Genomic DNA, 5,491 nt, shown 5'->3' with positions numbered 1-5,491 from the left:
GCAACTCCCAAAGGACCGCCACCCTACATCCACTCTGGTTACCCCACAAAGTCATCTTAGGCTCAGCTCTAGGCCCCAGTGTGAGGCAGACACTGGTGGGTTAGACTTTCCATAAGCAGGGGCTGGGGTTTTGAGTCATAGAAGGAAAGAGAGAAGGTGGTTTCATCTGCTGCAAAGACTTCAAGGCAACTTGAGAGCTGCTGTGGTGGTAGTAAAGTGAACAGACTTTTCTGGAAGGCCCCAGCAATGGTGTGCAAAATGAAGCCCAGTGAGATGAGAAGTGAGGGGTGGCTAGGTCTCGGTGCAGGGTGGGGAAGAACTTGTCATCACTCAGAGCTGTCTCAGCAGGGCCCAGGTCAGCTAGCAGGGGGGACAGCTCCCAGGTTCTGGAAGTTTTCAAATAGTTGCCCAGGGGCTAGGGGATGCTGTAGAGAGGGCTGCTGTCATGGCGGGAGGTTCAACTAGACCACGGTTTTTCAATCTTTCTTGGAGAAACTGTTTCTTCAAATGACAGCTTAGGGGAAGCCCAGTAAATAAAACCCTGCTTCTCTGGTTGGATTAGGGGTAATAAGGACCAGGCTCCCAGGATCTCTACCTCTAAGGAACTGTTGGTATTCCCTGAAGCATAGTTGAAAACTAGTGACTGGACAGTCTCCAAGGTCTTTTTTTTTTTTTTTTTTTAATATTTTATTTATTTATTTGAGAGAGAGAGAATGAGAGAGAGCACATGAAAGGGGGGAGGGTCAGAGGGAGAAGCAGACTCCCCGCCGAGCAGGGAGCCCGATGTGGGACTTGATCCCGGGACTCCAGGATCATGACCTGAGCCGAAGGCAGTCGCTTAACCAACTGAGCCACCCAGGCGTCCCTCCAAGGTCTTTTTTAATGTTAAGATTTGGTAAGCCAAGACAGGAGCTTGAACATGCTTTAAAATAATGATCTTGCTCCAAAAGTTTGGACACTGTCTCTCAGTTTTTCCTGCTTATATACCCTGAACCTGGTTGCCTCCTCTGAGGGCCCCATGGTTGTTTTCCGCATGCAGCCTCCATAATAAGAGCAAGCAAAATGCCCACTGCCTGGGCTGGGACATTATCACAATATGTTTTGCCAGGGCTGGATCTCATTGTGCAAGGGATGTTTATAGACACAGGTGGTCTGAGTTGAGCGGTCATCAAAGAGGAATTTATTCCACATTCGCTGGGTATCTTCTCTCTCTGTGTAGGCTTCAGGCTGGACCCTGGGAAGATAATGTCCAGTAAGATATGATCCCTGTCTCCAAAAAGTGTCCAGTCTAAGGGAGCGACAGCCTTGTACAGGTGGGGCACAAAATGCTGGGGAAGCACAGAGGAGCACGTGATGGGCATCAGGGAGGCGGGCAGATATCAGGCAAGGCTCCAGATGCTTCCGTGGAGCTTTGAAAGGCATGTAAGTATTAACCTGATGAAGGGGGAATGGCATTTGAGGCAGGCAGACATATCCCAAAAGACCAGCACAGAGGTGAGAAGCTCACAGGTTATTCTGGGAACTGCTGCTCATCCAGAATGACTGGAGCTAAGGGAGTGGGTGGGGGCCTGGCCCGAGAGGGGCCTGGAGAAGCTGACCAGATCCTGAAGTTCCTGTGTCCTGTGAGCTGATCGAAAGGGACTTGGTTCTGAAAGCTTGGGGGAGCCTGGGAAGATTCCTAATGGTTTGAACCAATTTTTCTTGCAGCCCTTTCAGCTCCTGAGGTCCTTAGAGCTCAGAGGTGGTCCTATGAAAGTGAGAGATGAGTCTGCTCACTGGATGTTACAAATGACACCATTAAGTCTGGAGCGTGGACAGTCGCCTTCTATTCCTGGCTTGGCTCCTGATGCAGGCAGTGACCTTTCAGTCATCTCTTCCCTTTTCGTACACCAATTCTCTCCTTCAGCAGAACAGGGAAGAAATGCTGCCACCAACCTGCCACATTAGGAGAACTGCCAAGACCAAAGTGCTCCGGGCAGCACAAAACAAGTTCTCCTTAGTTGGGACACAATGCCTTTTGAAATAGGGTTTGGAGAAATCAGAAATGTCAACACATGCATTTTGTTCTTTAGCTGACGGCAGGAAAAGTGGCATACCTGTGTCTCAGAGCAAGGGCTGATTCCAGAGCCACCCATGACTTCTCAGGGCCTGGGCTGGCTGCTGGAGCTAGGGTTAGGGGTAACTGGGAGGCTGCCGTCTCCTCTGAGCTGGAAGTAGGGGAGGACAGGGCTGGTGCACAGAGAGCAGCCACGCGTCTCACCAACCAGCAGGTTCCTGCTGACCTCACAGGCTTGTGAGAAGGGCAGAGCTGATACATACAAAGGGCTTGCTCAGCGCCTGGCACATAGTGAGCTTCCAGTAACCCATGCTAGTGGTTACCGTTAAGGTGTATAAATTGTGAGGCCAGCTCTGAGCTCACCGGACCTCTCTGCACGGAGCACATATTCTTTGAGACTGTGATATCGTCTACCTGTTATTCTCTTTTAAAACCATAAGCACTTCGTGGTGGGGGCCATGGTCGGGGAAGATGTGCATCCCCACGGTACCCAGTAGCGCTCTCGAGCCCTCCTTGCCCCTTTTCTGGGATAGCATTGGGCCATTTGCCTTATATTTTGATTATTCATGTCAGTGTCTTGCTTGCTCAACTGTGAGCTCCTTGAGGGCAAGGAATGAACCCTGAAATCTGCCCAGAAACACTCATGCTTAGCCCGGCCCTGCTGCAAAGGCCTCACCACTTGCCGTTCTCTCAACCTGCTACTTTCCCTCAACTCACGTATCAGCTCTCTCCTCTGCAGAGATGGCTCTCCTGACCACTAGGTTATTGTTTCCACTCCACATTCTAGCACACTATTTTTTTTTGGAAATTTTCATAGCACTACCAGTATTTGAAATAATCTTATTGGTTTATTCATTTGTCTTCTCCGCAAGGATATAAACTCCATGAAAACAGGGGCCTTATTTGTCCTATTTGTTGCTGTATTCCCCAGTTTCCTGTAACTATGCTTGGCACAGAATAGGTGCTCAATAAATATTAATGACTGCTGACTCAATGCTAAATCAAATGACTGGGGTGGGCGTTTATACCTCTTCTCCAAGACTGAACAAGACATCGGTATTGTGGAGACTGCAAAGAAACCCAGAACACGTAGTTCCTACTTCCAAACTGTTTGAGGAAAGAAGTAGCAGCATAAACATCCTGAGAACAGGACAAGGCAAACTCCGACGAGGTGCTAGATGTGAGGCCCGAGGGAAGAAAGACATGGACAGTGGCCAGAAAAGACCTGGAGAGCAGGGATCATCCTCCTCATCTTCCTGTGTCGGCACACCTAACATGGCGGTTGGAGTAAGGGCTCTGTGAGGGACTGCTGAATTGCCCGGAGCCCACAGCCCGCCAAGGTCATCCCAGAGGATTGGTGAGATACAGAGACGGTGTATAAGCTTGGCATCTTGGCTTGCAAATATTACTACTTAGTAAGTTCCAATCTATGCATGTTGAGAGAGTCTCTTAATTCAGAGTATTTGATTATAGGTACATATACATAACAAGATAATGTTTTGGCTAAAATCCATGTCATTTATTTATTCAACAAACAACTGAGTATCTTCTATGTTCCAGGCCATGTCCTTGGCCCTGGGAATAGAGATAAACCCTGGCCCTCAAGGAGCGCACAGTCTAGTGGGGAAAAAAGATACACACATACATACTTACACTGTAAAGTATGCAAAGGGAGACCACTACGTGGGGCAAGAGCAAAGGAACCAATCCTAAGTTTAATGTCCACAGGAAAGAAAGATCTCGCTAAGGGGTGTTTTTGGTGAAGAACAGATAAGGCAGTGGTTCTCACAGTGTAACTGGTTAATGACCAGTTACACTTGGGCGCAAATCATTTGGAGCACATATTGAACGCAGACTCCCAGCACTTCCTGCGAAGATTATGACCCAGCAGGGTTGGGGGACCTGAGAATCTGCATTTTATTTATTTATTTATTTATTTATTGAATTTTGAAACTGTGAGTTACTTTTTTTTTTTTTTTTAAGATTTTATTTATTTATTCATGAGAGACAGAGAGAGAGAGAGAGGCAGAGGGAGAAGCAGGCTCCCAAGGAGCAGGCAGCCCCATGCGGGACTCGATCCCAGGACCCTGGGATCATGACCTGAGCCGAAGGCAGACGCTTAACCATCTGAGCCACCCAGGTGCCCGAGAATCTGCATTTTAAAGTGCTCTAGGTAATTCTATTGCAACTTAAGGTTTGAGAAACTTCTGAGATCAGGTTTATTTTTTATACCGCAATGAAGAATGATCTGCATGTCTGAAATGGTAATTTGTGTTGGTCTTTAAAGAGAAGAGGGGAATTAGAAAAGAGGAAGGGTGTTGACATTTATTAAGCTCTACCATAGTCTATGTATAAGCCTATTTAATTCTCACAATAATCCTATGAGGTAGATATTATTATTATTATTATCATCCACATTTTACAGAGAAATAGAATCAGAGGGTTTAAGCAATTTGTTCAACAGCACAGAGCTAATGAATCCCAACACTGACATCTGAACCCAGATTCATTTAACTCTAAAGCTTGTCCACTTTCTATAACACCATGTTGCACCTGGGTACAAATTTACTGACTTAAAATTTTCTTTTGGTTCTTTGCCAGATCGTACCAGGTAAATATAAAGAATAGCCAGATGGCATTTTGATCGTGTCCAACGTAACTGTCCATGTATACATCCCCTTCCGGCAAGTGGGGATTTAGGGCAAAGCTGGGAGGAACGAGCAGCCAATTCTTATTTCTTCTCCCATCATCTTTTCACCCTCTGGTGGAGGCGTTATGAAAATGTACAATGGCCAAGAACTGGGTCCATCTGAAGGGAAAAGCAAACATAACCGGATACCCACGGAGGCAACTCCACCTGATGTCAAAGATTCCTGGGACTCAAAACATCCAGACTCAAGTTTCTCAAAAAAGGAACTGTCAGAACCAGAGGCAGGTCCAGAATTTGCATTAGGAAACAGCTCAACCTTTAGAGAAACTGTGAAAGGCTAGCAGCAATTCCAGGTTTAACAAACACTATCTCTTTCTACACACAGACTCAGAAGTACGACAAAACAGACACAGCCCAGAAAATAACACGAAGTCCAATCCCATCTAAAGAGCTTGGGGACAGGTCCAACCTATAAACAAACTTCCGTAATAAAGAAAATACACAAACACACCAACTGCAACTACCGGTTACCTTCCCACTTACCAACTCAGTGTCACACGAGCAGGCCTCAGGCAGGGGTAGCAAAGCGGAGCACACCAGATCAAGAAAAGGAAAGGCATAGTAAAGGGGGTCCCCAACACTACCGGGCGCCCTGGGACCTCAGATTCAGAAGGCTGGCATGTAACCACTGCCCTCTTCTAGCACTGAGCTTGGAGCCAGAGCAGTGACACTACAAACCAAATGTGAGCTTCCAGGGCCGGAGAACGCCTTTCTTATTTTTGGCG

The sequence above is a fragment of the Mirounga leonina genome, unplaced genomic scaffold, assembly GCF_011800145.1.
Source record: "Mirounga leonina isolate KUSES-001 unplaced genomic scaffold, KU_Mleo_1.0 Mir_173, whole genome shotgun sequence".
Taxonomy (NCBI): Eukaryota; Metazoa; Chordata; class Mammalia; order Carnivora; family Phocidae; genus Mirounga; species Mirounga leonina.
The sequence above is the reverse complement of the archived record's forward strand: the minus strand, read 5'-3'. Positions refer to the sequence as shown.